At 39.0% G+C, this 7,350-nt stretch overlaps 1 pseudogene; it reads right to left on the minus strand.

The window, feature by feature from the left end:
• Positions 1–4,294: 4,294 nt before the first annotated feature.
• LOC112303812 (heterogeneous nuclear ribonucleoprotein A1-like) lies at positions 4,295–5,253 on the minus strand (annotated as a pseudogene).
• Positions 5,254–7,350: the final 2,097 nt, after the last annotated feature.

Below are 7,350 nucleotides of genomic sequence, written 5' to 3' on the forward strand. Positions count from 1 at the left end.
TAAACAAACAATGCCAGACAAAAAATAAGTATTTACTGTAACAGTTTATCTATGTAAACCTCTCGAAAATGTTAACTAATCTACAGTGACAGAAATCTTGAAGTTTATGAGGAACCAGTGACAGATTTCAAACAGAGCAGTGAAAATTGAGATTCAATGAACACATAAAATATTCTAAAATAACAAAAAAAACCCATACATGTTGTGAGTTTCTCGAAGACTTTCTGGAGCTATGACCAACACTCATAAGTGATGGTTTTCCTAATTCTCATTAACCTTTTATTTGGGGTGTTTAACTTCAGTCTAAATGCATATAACATTTCACAATAGCCGCTGAAAGAAAGGCAGTTCAAACCCGACACAGAAAGCACAGACAGCCCTGATATTCCACCCTGTTGTGTTAAGACATGCAGCACAGGGGAAAGACAATTATCCTAATTGTTGTCATTGTAACAGTTACTTTAAACACTTAAATGATACTCTGAATATTTTATTTTATTACGGAGCATATTATCCCTTTGGTAGTAACAGCATGCTTTTATTTTATTGTGTTTTTTTCATTACCATTTATCTCCCCTATGCCCTCTCCCACCTCCACCTGCCATTCTCTCCCCACACTGCAATCACCACACGGTTGTCCGTCTCCATGAGTTCTTCTTCTTTTGTGCTCTGTCTCTCCATATCCCCCCCAGAGCTGTCAGCCTGCTCTCCGTCTATGACTCTGTCCCCATTTTCCTTGTCAGTTCAGTTTATTCATTAGATTCCCACGAGTGAGAATCATACGATTAGATCTCACATGAGTGAGATCATACGGCACTTGTCTTTCTCTGACTGGCTTATTTCACTTAGCATACTGTTCTCCAGGTCCATCCATGCTATCAAAAGGGTAACATTTTCTTCTTTTTCACAGCCAAGTAGTATTCCATTATGTAAATGTACCATCGAATAGCAGGCTTTTTGTAAATTCAATTTTTAAAATACTGTATCTTAGAAGAGCACTTAGGTGATTAGAAAAGTAAAAAAAAAAATTATCCTAACCCTCCATGAATAGTAGGTAGAGAAAGATAACACGAAAGAAAATGGAAGAGGGGGAGGAAGAAATGCCAAAGGAAACCACAGTCATCTTAAACTTTAATTAATCTACTTTTCTAGCCTACTTCCAGAACTCTGATGAGCAATTTAGAGGCTGAGTTATCTGATTTAGTCATCTGATGTAACTTGGCTCCCTTGGCTGAGTCACTTTCAGGATCCCAGAAGAAAGAAACTCGAGAGACAGAATGCCCAAGAGGCTCATGAAATTGACTCAGGACCCACAAGTAAGAGAACAACTGTAGGGACTAAGAGTCCTGAAAACCAAATAGTTTAGGGGCCAGAATAGAAGGTATTGTCACCATCAAACCCTTGATTATCTCTGAGCTAGCTGTTACCTGGGAAAGTAGGAGCTTCCATTAGTATCAATCTGCTATTTTAAGGTAAATCCCAAACTCTTTATTGTGGTATAAAACGCTCTTCCTGATCTGGCTTCAGACTCTCTCTTTCAGACTTCATCTCCTGTTTTGCCCCTCTATTCTCATAAAGCTTTACTACGTGCAGTACCACAGCACAGTACCTACCTTGAGCTGCTGTGTCTTTTTATGTGTTGATCCCTTTGCCTAGGAAACATTTTTTCTCTTTACTTTCTTTTCACTGGAGTAACAGTTACTTTTTCAAAATTTATCTCAGTCTTCATCTACACCATGGTCAGTTGGATGCATTTCTGCACATTCCCACAGCACCTGGTAGTCTCTGCGGACCAGCTTATTCAGTTTCTTGAATTAAACAAACACTTCAAAACAGTGACTCTCCGCTCTATTCTAAGCTTGGGGTCATTAGTTCAATGACTTTAGGGGTTGCAGAGCAGGGATACAACTAATAGAGATTTATGTGTAATAAATAGAGAATGTTGGAGCACTTTCGACTTCAATAGAACATGTCCTTCAGTGGGGGGAACATTTTAATGCCTCTTATTCTTTGCCTTGACAAACAAAAATATATTTGTAAGTTGAATATAATTTGTTTTGCAAGTACTACATTTTTGAGATCACATATATTTCACTTAGTGTCTTCATTTTATAACATAGAGCTGCACAACAGAAAGACTGATAAATACTGGCTGATTAAAGGGGAAAAGGTGACTGAATGAACAAAAGAGATTATTCCTGAACTCCAGTGGCCCCAACTTTCTTACTTTTTCCTCTAAATACTTCATTTAGTTGATACACTGGGAGATGCTGCAGAAGGAAGAACAACATACATGAGGGATGACTTTTGAGTATTTAGTATCAAATGGATAAAAGTTTAGGATTTTGGATTTATAAGGTACAAATCTTAAGGTTCTTAACAAGAACTGACTTTTAAAAAAATATTCATTTTTAGCCTTAAAAAATTAATAGAGTATAGGATTTCTAGCTATGAAATAATTATTATAAAATAAGAGAGCCTTTAAAATTATCTTTCTTTACTGATTAATTGTAATTTTAAAGGTAATTTTAGTGAAGTCAGGTTAGTATTTATATTTCATATCTCATTCTCAAAAGTGAGCATTTTGAAGAAAAACTTAATGCAGTGACTCTTTAGCTAACTCCTGTGTATTCAGTTTATTTATTTTGAAGAAGATTTTGCATTGTCATTTAAAATAAAGAACTGAAACTGAATAATTACTGAAATTTAAAAAATATATTGAATTATAATGGACACTACTGCCTGATGAAGTTTCTGAGCTGAGGTCTGCACCTATCATTATAAGGAATAATTAACAAATATTAAAGAGGTACTAACTATATATTCCAAAAAAAAAACATACAAGGACCACTTATGAGGTCAGCAAAAGGATTAAGAGTATAGAAAACTGAATATTACTCACTATATGGGTCAATGTTATGTAATGCCATATCTTTATTATATCTCAAATTATTTCAGATACAACCAGGAATATGCATCCCACATTTTGAAAGTGTGGGGGATAGATAAAAACCACTGGTCCGACTTAGCATAACATTTATCCTTTTGTATTTTCATTATCTTGGCTCTCTGATTTCCCCTTTCTGAGAAAGGGACCTCACTGCTGAGAAAGAAAGTGAGAGTGGGGTGTTATCCGGGCATATGTGACTGTGACCTTCTCATCCCCTCTGAGTGGCAGCCAGACACACAGCAGAAATGGCGGGTTTAGGGGCCTGGGTCAAAGGGAGGAAGAGGAGTGACTCTCCCAGAGAGTTTATACTTCTTTTACTTTTATTAGATTTTTTCATAATGTGGCTACAATTTAGAGTTTTTTCTCTATTTAATTCCCTATTGCTTTTTGAAACTATGCAGCTGGTCTTTTTTAAGCAAACATGTCAACTGAAAGCATGTTTGAGTATATCTGCCATTTCCAGGTCTGGGCACATGAATTAGTTCAAAGACTCAATAAAGTAAAGAAAGTAGAGAGTTCCGCTCTTAGTAGTACTAGTTAGTTCTACTAAAAGAGATGGTTTATGAAGGTTTGTGAGTCCAAGAGAATGCAGTAACCTTAGAACACACTCTTGGACTACTTACTGCCTTTTGATTATTTGATTTAATCTGGCTTTTCTTGTTCTTTTTAACTAAGTTTCAGAGTTAAGGAAGCATTGGGGGTAGAAGGAGAATGAAATAAATGGGATTAAGCTTGAAGAAAAGTTTGATAGACACAGGGTCTTATTAGGCTCAAAGAGGTAGAAATGTAGCCACCAGATGTGGCATTAATTTATTTACTCAAAGCAATTTGCCATTAGCTGACAACAAAATCGTCACAGCAGAGCACGGCATACTTCCTCATTTCCGGGTTTTGATAGACACAAAGGGTCTGAGCAGAGTTTAGCTGTATTGTTTAGCTCTTACTCATACAGCCACCGTAAATGCATTGCCATGACTAAGCGAGCACCTGACATCATAGTTTTCCTTTTAATACACATTTATTCAGTGTCATGATCAGACTATTACATTTAGCAATCAACAGCATGGGTGCAAAATAAAAATGTCTATGTTTAAACCCTTTGTTGGAATGCTTTATACTTTCCACAGAAGAAAAACTGAAATAACATGTTATACAATTAATCACAAATGCAGTCCTTGGGTTTGGTGCCTATACACCTGAGTATTGTTTACAACACTCCTGCTCTGCAGCAGCCTGCCTTGCCACCGTCGTCCTTGGTTGAGTTCCCAAACCTTTTGTAACCTCTAGCTTCCCTGGCACTTCTCTGGCTCTCCCCTCCTCCTAAGCTTTGTTTCCTGGCAATAATTAAAACCTTCTGCCACTACCTTAGCTGCCATTGCTGCTGGAACCACCAAAACCACCTTGGTTTTGTGGTTTGGCAAAGTATTGGCCTTCACAACCACAGAGGCCAGAGCTTCTGTCTCCAAAGTTTTCTCTTTTTATGGATCCAAAATTTAAAGACTGTTGTAATTGCCAAAATTGTTGTAGCTTCCACCACATCCAAAATTGTTTCCATCACTACCAAGTCCATGATAGCCACCCCCACTGCCACCAAATCTAGCACCACCACAGCTGCTACCAAGCCCACCTTGCCCGCTGAAGTTTCCTCCACGACCAAAGTTGTCGTTCCCACCCAGACCACCTCCAGGACCATCACCTGAGTTTCCAGACCACTCTGTCCTCTTTGGCTCGATAAAGCACTGACCATCTCTTGCTTAGATAGGGCTGTCCTTACTTTATAGTTCTGGCTATTCACACTATGGTATTTCTGAATGATCTTCTTTTCTCCAGAGTCAGGGTCATCAAAGATGACAAAAACAAAGCCTCTCCTCTTGCCACTGCCTCGGTCAGTCATGATTTCAATCACCCAATTTTCCCAGACTATTCAAAATAACCTGTTGGGTGATATTCTTCAGCGTCTTCTTTAATACCACCGACAAATATGTTTCACACCTGCAGGCACCAGGCTTTGAGAATCTTCTCTTGAGACAGCCCTCTTCGGTTCCACAACTCTCCCACCAACCTTGTGTGGCCGTGCACTCACGGCTGCTGCCACCTGCTCCACAGTGGAATATGTGACCAACCCAAAGCCCCAACCCCAAACCCCCGGAGCCGTGTTTGGATCTCTCATCACCACACTGGCTGTCGACGTTTCCCATTACTCAATGTGGCTCCTCAGACTCTCACTGGATGTTTCAGAGCTCAAACCTCCGATAAAGTTTCCACAGCCATGTGGGCTCTTTGGGAGACTCTGACTTAGGCATGACAACTGCAGGAGGGCAGCCTTGATGATGCCTGCTCAGTCCTGCCACCGGCAGAATGCAGAGATTTTTTTCCCTAAAGCTCCGTCTATGGCACATTTGTAATGAAGGTGTGTCTTCGGAAATGCAGACTTCTGGGAAAGTGTTGAGTTCAGCTTCTAAATTGGATACTTCAACTCTTTTTTCTACCAATTTCCCCATTATTCTCATAAAATAAAAATTTCATGATGTTTGTGTACATCACAAAAGCTTTCATTTATTTAACACAACTTATTATATCATTTTCAAACAACCTTTTTGATCTGCCCCTCAAGTTATTGTAATGAGGACATAACTAAGTATTCTTGTGGTACTTAGAGAGATATAATGCTTTTTCATTACCTGAAACTCTGAGCTAAAGTTCAGGAAGAAGTTTCAAAATTAAGTTGTAAAATACAACCTAATCTCATACAATTGAAGAGTAAAAACAGGCATAAAAGTTTGTTTGGAAAGCTATTTCTTAAATATAAGCCCACATCATTGCACTTTAAAAAGGAAGTTTCATAATTTTCTTAAAATATTTACTTAATTTTGCTACAAATGGGATCATTCAATCTAAAAACAGTATTTTGAATAATTTTCTATACATAAAGTAAGACAATCTTACAAATTATCTAAGGAATCAGACCCAAAGTGCAATTCATTAAGACAGCTGGCTGATAAAACATACATCTGATACAAAAGTATTTTTCTTCATGTTGTTACCTTCAAGTACAAAAGACTGTAAGTCTCTTAAAGTCTTGACCACATAACTTCAAGAAGCTTAAGATTCCACCTTGAATGTTAATATGTTAAGGCAGTGCCTTGTAGTTCTATAATTTAAGTAACATTAAAGGAGCTCAAATATTACATTTACCCACAATAATAGTTTTAGCACACCTTCAAATCTTTCAATAGTTCTCTGGTCATTCTTTTGAGTGTGATGCAGCCTGTCTGGATAGTAGAAACAAACTAACATTACAGACCGAGAATATTTTTTCAAAGTATATTTTTGTTCTCTATTAGCAAAAGCATGGTTCGGTTTACTCCTTGAATCACAGTTAGAAATGTGTGTGTGTGTTTGAGTACATGTATGCATCTCTCTGTTCTGTTACTCCCAAGGAGAAACATTTTCTCTCTGAGATTTTTGGTTGTTGGTGCATAAAATATTTTTTGGAATTCTGGCTTCACTAATCATTTAAATCTTCTAACCTCAACTCTTAGGAAATGACTTTTTGATTAGTATTCTTAGCCACACAAGAAAACATTGCAAAGCATAATGATTTTTGTAGTAACTGATTCTTAGCTTAGGTAAAACTAATGTGAATAAAAGCTAATATTATTTAGGACACTGAAAGTATTTTCAGGTTTCTTTTCATGTTTTAATATATGCTAAACAAATACTTAATAAATAGATACTGAAGGACCTCCAGAAAGCATTGCCATAGGTAACAATATAACTCAGTTTTGGTGAACCTGTTTTCTAGAAGCAACTTTCAGGAAGTAGGTAGCTTCTCTTTCTCTGTGTTGTATCACTGAACACATTCTTTAAAAAAAATATAGAGTCTTGGGGAGAACCAAGATGGCGACGTAGGTAGACACACTGCGCCTCCTCGCACAACCAGAACTGACAGAGAATCGAACAGCAAGGGGGACCAACACCAAGGAAACAGAAAATAATCATTCATCCAGACTGGTAGGAGGGGCGGAGACGGCACCGGGGTGGAGAGGACTCGCGTGGCTGTGGCGGGACTGAGACTGGCGGAGTGTGGGACAAATGGCGCAGGCAGTCCGAGCACTAGCAGACCCTGCAGCCCCACATTTGCACAGATAAACCCAGAGGGCCGGACTCAGAGTGGCGGAGAGTGGGGCAGGCAGAGCAGCGGGTAGCACCCCGCGGCACCACATTCGCCCACAGATAAACCGGACGAACGGCGGGCAGAGAAGCAGACCGCGTAACCCAGGGCTCCAGCTCGGGGAAATAAAGCCTCAAACCTCTGATTGAAAGCGCCCCTGGGGGTTGGGGCGGCAGCAGGAGAGACTCCCAGCCTCACAGGAGAGGTTGTTGGAGAGACCCACAGG

This window comes from Desmodus rotundus, chromosome 3, assembly GCF_022682495.2.
Source record: "Desmodus rotundus isolate HL8 chromosome 3, HLdesRot8A.1, whole genome shotgun sequence".
Taxonomy (NCBI): Eukaryota; Metazoa; Chordata; class Mammalia; order Chiroptera; family Phyllostomidae; genus Desmodus; species Desmodus rotundus.